At 41.6% G+C, this 14,480-nt stretch overlaps 1 protein-coding gene across 5 annotated transcripts in view; it reads right to left on the reverse strand.

Moving 5' to 3' along the window:
* Window positions 1-12,560, reverse strand: part of PDE1A (phosphodiesterase 1A) — a 238,022-nt gene extending 225,462 nt beyond the window's left edge. For 4 of the 5 annotated variants that reach the window (XM_054209006.1, XM_054209005.1, XM_054209004.1 and 1 more), the window contains exon 1: window positions 12,514-12,550. The gene's annotated coding sequence lies outside the window, so the exon portion shown is untranslated. Of the gene's footprint in view, window positions 1-12,513 lie in introns of all 5 variants that reach the window. The other variant, XM_054209002.1, reaches the window with a different exon arrangement.
* Between the last annotated feature and the right edge of the window lie 1,920 nt (window positions 12,561-14,480).

Below are 14,480 nucleotides of genomic sequence, written 5' to 3' on the forward strand. Positions count from 1 at the left end.
CAGCCTTAACAATCTGTTTTGGACAAAAGCCTTGCTAAATTCTAAAGCCTTTTTATTTAGCAAGGAAAAAATGCAATCAACAGGTTAAGGACTAAAATTAAATAAGTGCTATAGCCACAGACCATAAGTTGCTGTAACATTATGCAAGGTTTATTGTCCAGTGTCAACTGACACACAGCTAGCTAGCTAGAAATCATGGCTAAAAAAGTTATTACTGAATGACCCATATTTTATGTGCCCACTGACATGTGGCAGGAAGTTACATGCAATATACAAGCTTTCACAAACAAACGTAAAATCCTGTATTCTGACCTTCTCTTCAAAAATCTTGTGTTTCCACACTGCCTGCACAAGTAGAATGCCTCAAAATGCATATAATCAAACCTTTCCTCTGTGCTACTGCACTCACAGAGTCTTGAGAGTTCTTTAAAAGAGAAAGGTCATAAATTGCCTTTATTATGAATGCACAAGATGATTGAAAATTCCTCTATTGTACACCCTCCACAGTAATCAAAAAACACAGATAATGGTAAGGTAGAATTGACTTTGTGAACTGAGAAATTTCTAAAGATGTTTGCAACTAAGTATCCTACAATACTGTGATATTTTCTTTTGTAGCTCAGAGACAAAAGAGATTTTACTTTAAATTGCTCATTAATAGAAATAGTTATATGATCTTTGTAAAGCCATTTCTCTCAATGCAGAAAACTGTGAGATGGGCTCCCTCTAGAGTCTTATCTCTGATACAAACTTTAAATTATTAAAGATTGCATAGGTCATTTACATGTGCCAACATCCTACTTAGTTCCCTTCCAAAAAAAAGTTCTGAGATAGCATTAGTGAAAAAGAACTTCACATTCCCAGTTACACAGGTTTATGTATTTGTACAGGTCAATTAAATTCTAACACAGTGCAGTAAATTTTGATCTTCCATGTATCTATCACAAGATCCAAATAAATTGAGATATTTCAAAAACCTGAAGCTAAGCTTAGAAGTGGAATCCTCTATCTGTATATTAAAAAAAAATAATCTTTAAATAAGTGCATGACGTGTATGTAAAAACATCCCTTTCCTCTTGAACACCTCTTAAAGTTGTTTCAGTAATTCAAGTAGAACTCACAGCAACCTGGAGTTTGATCTTGTTTGATTCAGGTCAGTGGATGCTTTCCCACTGAGACAAGCAAGAGGGCATGCATGCAGATTATTAGCTCCACAGTGACTAGAGAAGGGCATAAAAAGTGTGAGTGAACAACTTTTGCCATCAACTAGTGAAAACTGTATTATAACCCATGCTCGTGGGAGACATATTCTTGTCTTCCATCCAGACGACAGTGAGTGTGGAGGGCAGATGGTGAGCAACAGAGTGAGACTGGCCTGTGTCTTCTTTCCCCCACCAAATACGCCAGGGAAGCAGACCTGAAGCAGCATAGACGGGGGGGTAGGCTGAACCAGGAAAAAGACTGGCCTCATTAGTTTTTCTTCCCTAAGCAAAGGGAAATCATATTGTGAATCTGAGGATATAGTCCCTGACACAATTCCATGAGCAGATCCATGCAAATATATAGTACCTCTTTCTCCACGTAATACAAGCAGCAGCGATGAATCCTAAGGACATGGAATACAACAATTTCACAACAATAAACTGTTTCATTACATTTTCTATAAACTGGTAAAACAAAAGAAACAAACAACCAGGGAAAAAACCCCAACCTTTTGAAGGTACAAAATCCCAGTGTAAATCTAGCACTTTCCCAGCCTTGTGTTTTAATGTTCTTTCGTTTCTCGCTCATTGGGAAAGAAAACACAAGACCCCACCTTCAGAAAAATATATTATATTGTAGATACGACAGCCTCTTCTAGAACAAACAGATTATTACTTCCTCATAAATCTGACAATTACAATTATATAATTAACACAGCTGCACATATATAAATTACAACCAAAATAAACATGTGGATTAAAATTTGTCATTGACAGAGATACAACAAATCATAAATGCTTCCCTCACCTCCTAATGCTAGGATTCACACTCTTGTTCTATTCTACAGTTCTAGATCTAAATCTCATATTGTACTTTAAAAAAAAAAAAAAACAACAACAGACTAACTAGCACATTGCTAGATTAAGATGGCTATTAAATTTTCTTCGAAGCAGTTACGAATCGTTTTCAGACCATTTTTTTTCCCCAGTGCAGATTATCAGTTAACTTACATTTTCCCTTTGCAATGTACTGGGTGTATTGCTAGGGCTGATATAGTCATTCTCTGCAGAGTCTGGCAAGGAAAAGGTATAGCGAGTAAAGAGTGTGATGCCTTGACTATCTCAGTTTTCCCTGAATTCTTAGGCTGAGCACAGAAAACTGTCTGTACAATCTCTTAAAAAACAGTGGCACTGTTTAAAAAAATATGCTGAATGGCATCAATGAAGTCTCTTAGGCTTTTGACATGTGTATGGCAGAGTTCAGTCAGCTGAAAGGACTACAGGCTCAGAGAACTTCTGTAAAAGTTTCTCATTTTTCAAAATCACCTTGTATCAGTGACTAAGCACCAAGACAAATAGAAATAAATGCATTATGTCATATTTTCCTTTCTTTATGCTTCAGTGCAAAATTACATGTGTAATTACATCACAAATTTTCATTACTAATGCAGTTAAGACTTCCTTCTAGTTTTACCTATAAATAAAACAAGCTAGTATCTGTTATTATGGGTTGGAAAGGATTATTGAATATTATATACAACATCACATAAGTTTTCAAACACAAAATTAATTCAGGACCTTCTATAAAGCTCAGTCTGCCTTGAATTCATATTAACTTCCTTTCTTCTTTCACAGGTCCTACAGCTCCCTGCCAGGTGGGTAAAAGATGGGGTTTGAGGGGTTTTAGTATTCTTGGAAGGTAAATTTTTGAAAACCAGTCAAAGGAATGAATCACTATCAACATAAATTTCTTCAGGGAGAACCCCTTTTGATAGCTCCATATTTTATTTAAAGGGGTTTCAGTCAACCTGCATCCCGAAATTTGAATATACTGCATCCCACAACAGACCTTCAGAAAGCACAGTAACATTTATCAGGGAGTGGTGCGATAGGACGAGGGGTAACAGTTTTAAAGTGAAAGAGGGCAGATTTAGATTAGATATTGGGAAGAAATTCTTTACTGTGAGGGTGGTGAGGCACTGGAACAGGTTGCCCAGAGAAGTTGTGGATGCCCCATCCCTGGAAGTGTTCAAGGCCAGGCTGGATGGGGCTTTGGGCAGCCTGGTCTAGTGGGAGGTGTCCCTGCCCAGGGCAGGGGGTTGGAACTAGACGATCTTTAAGGTCCCTTCCAACCCAAACCATTCTATGATTCTATGATTTAGTCGGTGATTTAAATAATTTTACAACATCCTACAAAAAATATGTTCAAACATTAATAAATTAAGTAGTTACTCTAAACCACTTGTCTACTGATTTCCTTAGGAAATCAGCAGCCAACCCACTACCCTACCTCCAGCAGCATAACTTTGCAGCTCCAAGCTCTTACTGCAGCTAGGCCACCAGGCTGTTTGGCCTGGGGCTGAGCCAAGGCTAGGCATTTCATATTCCTAAGCCAAAACCAAGGCAGACACTTCTGGGAGCTCTGATTTGTAAGGTAGACGGGATGGAGTCGAAGCAGAGGGATCTAAGTATTAAATTGCTGCATCCTAGCTGAGATGAGCACCATGTCTTCTCCCTTCCTAGGAGGCAACAGTTAAAAACATCCCTTTCAGTTGAGCCTGGTACCTTCTGATCCAGCATTCTTCATAACACTATTACTGCTAATCCATCCCACCACTGAGCTCCTCTGTCCATTTCAGACAAGTGCCTGCAGTCAAACATCCTTGACTTTACCAGTGGCAGCCAAGACCATAGCAGTGAAGCAGGTACAGGTGGGACCTGCCCCCCCTAGGTACCACCACAAGGCCACGCACACTGGCAATGCCCTTCTCCAACAAAACTGGGATCTGCCCACACCTCAGCTCTGCCATTGTTCCAGGCCAGGACCGAGCTGCTTGAGTGCAGGCCCGTGGCTGCCGACGCCTGCCATCCCCCAGCACAGCCACACGACACAGCTTCAACTTCAGCGGTGGTTGAATACTGATATGAAAGTTGTTTACTCTAAAAGCAACTACAAAGATCTTAGCAAGTATCACATTTTTGAACAAGTGCCAGTTAAAAATTGCCTACATATTTACAATAAATATCAAAGACAGTCAGGGTTGAAGCACGCTGATTTGCAATCTATGTATGTACGCTAGTTTACATAACAAAAATGAATCACAGTAACTTTGGCTTCCACCATATTCTGATAAATTCTTGGATCACGTTAATACCTTATGGCATTTCGACATCTGTTAAATCTATACCTCAATTGTACAGACTTGAGTTCTGCAAACATTCACACACACAAACATCCTCTCTTTTTTTAACGCACTTCAGTGCAGTCATGATTTTTTTTGAACAAATGCACATGAATGCAAAGTGCCTACAGAGCTGAGACCATGTGTGCTAAGCAGTTTCCTCTTAATTTGAAAAGTATTTCTTTCATAACAGTCCTACTAATATCCTTATAATTTGCTTATAAAAAATCACATATTAGCAACCTTTCACCTTAAACATAAATTGAGGACAGAGTTAAAAACCAGACATAAACATTTTTTTTTCTTAATTCAAATACCATTTAGTAGAGAAATTGAAGTAAGATGAGATTTCCGGAGTTATGAAGAGGACACTGTGACAATTCCCAGTGAGCTTATTGAAACTCACACCAGTTCACACCACAGGGAAAGCACTCATCTGTTCAGAATCCAGCCCAGCAACCATAATGGGCATTTAAAATACTCTGCTGACTTTAGCACATACATTTATTGCAAGAATCTCAAGTGCAAACTGACTGAACTGACAGATGCTTTTAAAAGCCAGTGTTTATTAGAAATCTTCACTTTATTACAATTTCAGCATAGAACTTAAAAATGTATGATGATTCAGAGCACGAATTAGGAATCTATTTATGGATCATGAATTTTAACAGGACCACAGGGAAGAACTTTAAAGGAATACAGATAAAAATAATGCCATTAACATCAGTTTTAAATTAACGAGCCAAGATTAGTTGGCTATCGTTACTTAGGCTCATTAAGGATATCCGAATGTGAATCACAAGAAATTTAAAATAACGTATTGGGTTTATCCATCAGGCTTTTAAAATGCTTTCCTCTCATCAAAAATTATAAATACAAAGTAAATAAATGAACAATGCAAATAAATCCATTTTAAATTCTCTGTACTATTTCAAAGGCTTAAAGTGCAGGTCCCTGTACAGTCAGATGTATAAGCAATGAGGTATGTCATACAAGTGGAAATGAATGCTTTTTCTCACAATGCCGCCTTCAGAAATCAAACTAAGCATGATACCTAATACAAAAACCCCATTGTATGTTGACAGCTATAATGTAGGTAGAAGAGGTCATGTTAATACAGCACATAAGTGTATGCAATTTGATGTTCCAGTTATTCTAGAAAATGTCTACAATGAATAAACCTTTATCTGCCTGCAAAGCGGAAGGGGCAGCATCATCATTGCAAAGAACAGCAGTCAAACACCTGTTCCATCCTTCAGTGGTAAAATACTAAATAAAACCAAAGTAATGACCTCTGTGCCCCAAGGGAGGATGATTTTAAATCTCACTGACAACAGAACAGTTGTGTTTCTAGTCTGCATACAAGCTGACACACAGTTTGCTCCTACTGTGTATGAGAATATAGAATCAGAAAATAGTCTGGGTTGGAAGGGACCTTTAGAGGTCATCTAGTCCAAACCCCCTGCAATGAGCAGGGACATCTTCCACTAGATCAGGTTGCTCAGAGCTCCATCCAACCTGACCTTGAATGTTTCCAGGGATGGGGCATCTACCACCTCTTCGGGCAACCCATGCCAGTGCCTCACCACCATCACAGTAAAACACTTCTTCCTTTTATCTACTCTAAATCTACCCTCTTTTAGATTAAAACCATTACCATTTGTCCTATCACAACAGGCCCTGCTAAAAAGTTTGTTCCCATCTTTCCTGTAGGCCCCCTTTAAGCACTGAAATGCTGCTGCAATGTCTCCCCGGGGCCTTCTCTTCTCCAGGCAGAACAGCCCCAACTCTCTCAGCCTGTCCTCACGGGAGAGGTGCTCCATCCCTCTGATCATTTTTGTGGCCCTCCTCTGGACCCACTCCAACAGGTCCATGTCTTTCCTGTGCTGAGGGCTCCAAAGCTGGATGCAGTACTCCAGGTGGGATCTCACAGGAGTGGAGCAGAAGAGCAGAAACACCACCCTTGACCTGCTAGCTACGCTTCTTTTGATGCGGCACAGGATACACTTGGCCTTCTGGCCTGCAAGCACACATTGTTGGCTCAGCTTTTCATCCATCAGTATGCCCAAGTCTTTCTCAGCAGGGCTCTCAATCCCTTCATCCCCCAGCCCGTATTGACACCAGGGGTTGCCCCAACCCAGGACCCTGCACCTGGCTTGGTTGAACCGTTGAGTTTCACATGGGCCCACTTCTCAAGCTTGTCCAGGTTCCTCTGGGTAGCATCCTGTCCCTCAGGTGCATCAACCGGACCACTCAGCTTGGTGTCGTCTGCAAACTTGCTGAGGGTGCACTCAATCTTACTGTCTATGTCATTGATGAAGATATTTAACACTCCTGAGGGACACCACTTGTCACCAGTCTCCATCTGGACATTGAGCCATTGACCACTATGCTCTGGATGCGGCCGTCCAACCAGTTCCTCATCCACCAAACAGTCCACCCACCAAATACATCTCTCTCCAATTTAGAGAGAAGGATGTTGGGGGAGACTGTGTCAAGGGCCTCACAGAAGTCCAGACAGACAACATCCATAGCTCTTCCCTTGTCCACTGATGTAGTCACTCCATCATAGAAGGCCACTAGGTTGGTCAGGCAGGACTTGCCCTTGGTGAAGGCTGGCTGTCTCAAATCACCTTCCTGTCCTCCATGTGCCTTAACATAGCTTCTAGGAGGATCTGTTCCATGATCTTTCTAGGCACAGAGGTGAGGCTGACAGGTCAGTAGTTCCCAGGGTCCTCCTTTCTACCCATTTTAAAAATAAGTGCAATGTTTCCCATATTTTCCAGTCACCAGGGACTTCACCTGACTGCCATGACTTTTCCAATATCATGGAGAGTGGCTTGGCAACTACATCAGCCAGTTCCCTCAGGACCCTAGGATGCATCTCATCAGGTCCCACAGACTTCAGTATGTCCAGGTTCCTCGGGTGGTCACGAACCTGGTCTTCTCTTACAGTGGGACAGACTTTGCTCCCTCAGTCCCCATTGTGTGGTCCACCTACTTGAGAAGTGTAGGAAAAGAGGTTGCCAGTAAAGACTGAGGCAAAAAAGTTGGTGAGTACCTCAGCCATCTCCTTATCCATTGTTACCAGTTTACCAGTCTTGCTCATTGTGGGGGTACACTTTCTTTACCTTCCTTTTCTGGCTGACATACCTGTAGAAGCCCTTCTCATTATTCTTTGTGTCCCTTGACAAGTGCAGCACCAGCTGCGCCTTGGCCTTCCTGATCCCATCCCTACACAACCGGTCGGTGTCCCTATACTCTTCCTAGGATATCTGTCCCTGCTTCCACTGCCTGTGCATTTCCTTCTTGCCCTTTAGTTTGACCAGCAGGTCTCAACTCATCCATACCAGTCTCTTGCCTTCCTTTCCTGAATTCTCACACCTGGGGATAGAGAGCTCTCGCGCCCAATGGAAAGCGCCCTTAAAGATCTGCCAGCTCTGTTCTGCTCCCTTGTCCCTGAGGGCAGTTTCCCAGGGGGTCCTATTGACTAACTCCTTGAAGAGCTGGAAGTTTGATATGCAGAGATTTGTTGAAGACGTATGGTTTCCACTACACGCTGCATGTTATGGTTCAGATTAGAACAAACGCAACAGCCATGAGGAAATACTGAGGCAGAAAGACAAGCAGAATGCAATTGTGACAGCCTTGTACATTGACGAGGGGAAGTACTCTGCATAAATAGCACCATACAGCCACATCACAAATGCCCTGCTCCGAAGAGCATTTACAATCATAATGCTCATGATGTCAAAGGAACTATTTTTGTGAATAAGAGTTCATTAGTGGAAGCAAAAGATCACAACCTGAGCCATTAATGTGAAAAATACTAATCTTTAAATAACTAACCCAATATGACCCCAGCAGTCACTTTCACTGCCTTTGACAAGCATGATTTGATATCCTCTAGCCTAAAAATGTTGAACTCTGCCTCCTCCAACCCAATTTGCCTAATCACTGACTCTTCTTTCTCAACTTCTGTCTTTGCTTCCTGTGAGTAGATCTTTTCCTAGTCCAAGTAGCTAAATTTGGACTAAAAGGTCTACACGGAATAACTGCACGCTCTAAAGAGCACAACGCCCAGACACTACCCATGAATGGAGAGTGGAAAACCTGTGCTTCAGCCTGGAGTAAATCATTAAGCCACACATACAGACACACACACTAGCAGACCTATACGCTGAGGAACAAGAAAACTGTGCAGTGTAGTAAGGAGGTAGGACAAACACAGACTTGTCTCATTTTGTCCTAATTCAGTTCATTAGCTTAAACTCAAACAATTTGACTTGCTGTTCATGGGCCATAGCCATACTACGTAGTTTGTGAAGATGGGAAATCTTAATACTGCAGTAAGAATACTTTGTTTTGTTTCCAAACAGTGCTAGACAGCTCAGAATCACTGAACAGGGGCCAGTGCAGCACACAAAGCGGCAGTAAATCAAAAGAATTAGAGTAGGATGGAACCCCCCCAAAGGGAAGTTTAAATAAGAAGCAGCAAGCCCATCTTGCATATTGACTAAATACGGTGAACATTAACAATGGCTTCCATTTCTTTGGTCTTTGGTTTGGATTTTGGGAGGTTTTTTGTACATTGACAGATGACTGCCACTGCTATTATCTCCAAAATGACATATCCGTCATCATTTTTAAAGGTTTCTGCTTTGGTTTTAGACTTTTTGAAGAGCTGCACGGTTGTTGTTATTCTTCTGCCCTCTTTAATAGAAACTCCTTCGAGGATATCAGGAACTGAATCATCAATATTAAAACATCAAATATTGAAATACTCAGACAACTCCACCATCTGCTACACTGTGGCGGTTTGCATGCTCCCCCTGTATATGAAGTCTTACTTCAGGAGATGCGGAGCTCTTTAAGACCCCGTCAAATTTATGGATGCATTGTATACAAATTAGTCACCCTTGTCCTTAAATTATTACTGAATTAGGAAAAACTGCTCAGTCATGACAAAGTAGGGGAAAACAGGAGTTTTGGAATCAAAGCTGTCAACATTTTCAACTTTTTAGTGGACTATAGTGAAGTCATCTCTGAACGTCTCTTCAGCTGTCTGAATATCCTATAAAATATTGTAACTCAAAGCTTATTTCTACAAAACAAGTTATCCTATTTAGACTTACAAAAGCATCGGTGTTAACACTTCATGTTCTTATAGCAATGTCTGTATATATTAAACTGTGCCTTAACACAGCTATAAAGATTTCTGGGAGGCCATTAGGAAACAAAATGAGGCGCAAATCCTTGGAATTTACAAGAGAAAAAACACTTTATAACACCATAATCAGGAGTTTAAAAGATCAACCACTAGCAGACCAAGTCAGACAGAAAGTACATTTTTGCATTCAAGATCTGTAAAGAAACCCTTAAACTGTGAAGTATACTTTACAGGAAACGTCTGCCCCCACAGTCATACCTCATTTTATCTCCCCATCTTTTCTAAACTGTCAGAAACTGTCCTTCTGACAAGCACCTTGCAAACAGCTTTTCAGTTGCATCAGAGAATCTCCAAATACACTTGAAAGTTACAGTCAAATAAAGCTCTGCCTGTTTATAAGGCCACACTGCACTGACAGAAGATTTTGGAAGTTTGCTAACAAGGCTATGGAATTCCTGGTGGGTTCCTTTGAATTTTTAGGGTTTAGTTTGGATTTGGCAGGTGGCTTTCATTTGTGCAGGAGTTCCTCAGGAATTCTGCCACCGGGAATGACTGAAGAGACATATCCTGCCTGCTCACACCCCTTCTTCTGCCAGCTCCACATGAGGTCATGTTGATTCGCTAGCAGCCTGCAACAGGAATTAGTCTGCAGACACCGTGGCTTGAAAGAGCTGTATCCTATGACACTTTCAGCTACTAACCATCGATTAAACAGTTTGCTGGAGAAGCCCAGCTGATAAGTGAAAAAAAATAAAAGCCAGTTCCTCCTAAATTACCAACCATGCATCACACAGAAACCTTCAAATTGCGGCAGTCTACTTTAGCTTTTTATCTTCTTTAAACTGCTAGTAAGAACAAAAAACTTAAGTGAAAAAAATCGCTAAGTTAAAGTTCAAAATGTGCTAAAATGAACAGAATTTCTGCTCAAAATCCTCTTCATTAACAATTATTGCATACTTCAGAAAAAAAAAAAAGTAGGTCCTTAGGAAAGCTGAATGCTAATTTTAAAGCAATCAAAAATGCATAGATGTTTTAAATTACAAGAAACAGCTCTGTAACATCTTGACTACTTAAACAGAAGCAGACGGTTTACATGGCTTTACTCCTTAATTAAACATTTTATATGTTCTATAAAATGGTATCTGATGGCATTCTTTCTGATTGGCTTTCTAAATTTAAATTGCAAAGTAATTTTGTATGCACCATATTAACCAGAAAATTAATTAAAATATTCGTATCCAACACTAACTTACCAACCTAGTTTCTGTTTTCTAATACATGTGAAAAATCTAATCATTCACCTCTTTCCTATTTCTTCTTCATGATAATGCTAACATTTTTTCATAATTCTGCTGGGTTCCTTTATTTTAAATAGTCTGAATTTAAAAGGCAGTATTTTAGATTTTCCCTTCCTATCCCCTTTACAAAACCAAAACCAGTGAACCATGAAAGATAAGATGGAATTTATTTTATGAAGACATTAAAACCAACTTCAAACAAGATATAGGTATGGATGCTACTATGATAGTAAGATACAAATACTGATGAGTGTAAAAGATTTGAGGGAGATGATAATGAAGGTTTAAAGAAATTGCTTAGAATTCATGTCATGAAAGAAAGACAACTGGGAAAAGGTATGCTGTCCTCAAGTTCCCCAGGGAAAATAAAATCAGGTTACATAGTTCCAGAAAGCCACAATCACATGGTTGGCAGAAAAAAAGGAATGCAAAGAAAAGACTGAGCATAGTGGGTGAAGTTTTCATAAAATCTGTAAAGTGTACAAATTTGATGTGGTAATTCCAGCAAAAGGAAGGGTTTCACAATTATTATTTATAGCTATTGGCATGAGTTTCTAAAGCTGATTCAGAACAAACATAGTAAAAGGCAGAAATAGACAAAACAACAATATAATCACTGAGCCAGGGACTTGTTTAACTGTGTGACTACTGAAGACAAGCTTGGATTAGAATGAACTTCATTCTGTTCCCGTGGCTTATAGTTTAAATTGGTGAGAAAAGGTAACATCATTCATTGTGTGCATAAATGGCCCTGCTCAGTTACACTTCGGTACAATCTGCCGTAAGCAGATGACAAAAACCTATCACAAAGTGAAGAAAGAAGCTGCTTTTAAGTGACTTGTGAGTCATGTAAAGTCATTAGTGCTGCAAGTCACCACACCCTGCACATACATCGAACCTCTCGCATTAGGGCATGTTGCACGTTTTATGCTACAGCAGCTTTTCCTGGTTCTTTGCAGGCACTGAGACAGCACTCTGCAGCTCAGAATTCCACAAAACTTTTGGGGCCTCACCTGCTCCTCTTGACCCAACACAAGCCCACGTCAATGAGCAGGGGAGGGAACCAAATCATCAATAGACATTCCTTAATTGATTAAATGCAGCTATGTCACAGCACAGTTCTGTATATATGACCAGTACTGTGTAGAAAGATAAATAACCCTATTTTTCCATCTAGACATGTATTTTGATTAAAAATAGCAGTTGCGAAAAAAAAAAAAAGCAGTATTCTATTGAGGAAATCAGAATATCAACTTGAAAAAAAAAATTGCAGTAATACGATAAAACTAGGATAGTTAGCTGTTAAAGCGATCAGAATCCTCATTCTGATCAGAGTGTCTGCTCTCCGTTTCCTTTAACACTAAAATTAGGCATTCAAAACCCCTGACAAAAGGAACAACAGAATAACTCATGGAACTCATTACCATTAGGAATTAAAGAAAATACACTAGTGAATATTTTTAGACATACATTGTTTTAAAAAAATTGTCATTAATTTAAAATAAAGTTATTATTAAAGTTTTAATAATGACTGAAGATCAAAAAATGCCTATTCTTGTATTCCTCTAGGTAAACAAGACAGCTTTTACACTTTTGCACAATACATCATGCATTGCCTTCTAGCTACATTTGAATTCAGAGAGCGAACTGATTTCACTTACCTAGTAGTTACTTAGAGTCCTCTAAGTGAAGCTTGGGCTGAAAAAAGGGAAGAAACACATGACAGTTAGTTACACTAAACTAAATTAGGACTGAAACATTTCATATGTTTTAGCATGCATTCTTTCCTTAACACCCCTGAGAGACTTTATGTATCATCATGTGCTAAATGAACTTTTAATGATGGCAAGACAATATCCCCACCCCATCTGGAAGACCCTAAGTCACTGAATCAGCACATAAAGAGATAAATGTTGCAAGAAAAAGTCAGTCCTTCTATAAGAAGACTCATTTAAATTCTGAAAATTGAAAATTAAAAACAAAGAGCCATACACTGACCAACCATAACCATTAGGAAGGAAATAAATTTTTCAGCAGATATGTATTTCACCATTAGTTTAACAGATGTAAATTTGTAATAACATGAAAATTATAAACTAATTCCCCAGGTACACTCTACTGGAGTATAATGTTTTTGTCTTTTTTGACTAAACAGTATTTGTCCCCAAATATTTCACAATGTAAGTGTTTGTTTAGATAGCTAAAACCAAGAAGTAAACACAAAAATCATGAACCAATCCACTTTCAACAACGAGCCTTAGGTGCTTCTATGTCAGGTTGACACCAGCTGAAGTATCTAACTCATGTTTGCTTTTGTCAACATAAATGAGAGTATGCTCAGAAAGTGAACCATAACATTATTTGACATAATTTCAAACAAAGTAAGCATGTGGAGGGGCAAACCACAAGAAATTCTGCATTATAGGTAATGCAATATAATCCCGAATTATCTTTAAAACATGTAATTCTTGCAAAATTTTCTTGTAGTGTATATGCATTTCAGAACCTGCTTTCCATGCCCTGTTCATAAAAACAAGTATGTTTTTGTCTCCACAAATAATAACTGGCAGCAAGCACAACAGTTCTTCACCATTACCTGAACTTTCAGAAGTCCACCCCATCCCCCAGAGCACCTTACCACCCCTCAATCCCTTCATAACCCTCGGCCTGACGTGCTGCACTGAGCTGTCGGCCTCACCTCCATGAGGAGAGGCACCCCAGTGCCCTCCGGCAGGGGAACAGCAACCCCAGTTACACTTTGTGTGGTGTTTTCTCCACTGTCCTCTGCCCAGCGGGAAGAGCTGTGCTCAGCGGGAAGCCTCGGTGATGTCTTAGGCCTGCTTGTTTTCAGACCCCTGTAGACATGTGTCAGGAGAGGCAAATGACCAACTGCGAGACCACCGTGGTCCAACCACCCGGCCTTGGCAGCCTCTCTCCACCACCAGCCCCGCCGAGGCGAGAGCAGCTCCTAGAGCTGCAGGGAAAGGTCCTGTGAGTAAATGGACCCCCTTGCTGTCTTTTATCCATGGAGACCTGCGAGGCATCTTCGGACAGGGCTGAGGGCACAGGCTGGAGAGCCTGTGGCGGGCTCTGCTCAGCAGCCAAGTCTCACCACTCTCCTCCTCCACCCTGCCACTCGAGCCTCTTTATTCTCAGAGCCCTCAGCCCGCCGGGGGTTCCCTGAGGCGCGGCGGCAGGGAGCGCCCGAGCCCCCACCCCAGATGGGCGCGGCGGCCACGTCAGTCCCGGAGCCGCCCCGCCCGCCTCCGGCCCAGAGCCGGATCCCGGCGCGGGCCGCCCTTCCGCCCGGCGCCGGGGTGAAGGCGCCGCCGTCCCATGCTGCTCCGCGCCTGGCCCGCTCCCTCCGCCGGCTCCCGCCGCTCTGAGTCTCCGGCTGGCTCCGCTGCCCTCCCTGCAGCCCGGTAAGAGCCGCGCCGCGCCGCTTCCTCGGGGCTCGCGCGGCACTGAGGCCGCGCCAGCGGGGAGGGACGGTGCGGTGACCCTGCTCCGGCGGCGGTCCCTCGCCGCACGCCCGTTCTCCCGCCGCAGCCCCCTGGGGCCGTTACCTCCGGCCTGGCCGCGGCGGGCGGCAGCCGGCGGCCCATCTCCGCCTCCCGCCGGCCCCCCC

The sequence above is a fragment of the Rissa tridactyla genome, chromosome 7 (assembly GCF_028500815.1).
Source record: "Rissa tridactyla isolate bRisTri1 chromosome 7, bRisTri1.patW.cur.20221130, whole genome shotgun sequence".
Taxonomy (NCBI): domain Eukaryota; kingdom Metazoa; phylum Chordata; class Aves; order Charadriiformes; family Laridae; genus Rissa; species Rissa tridactyla.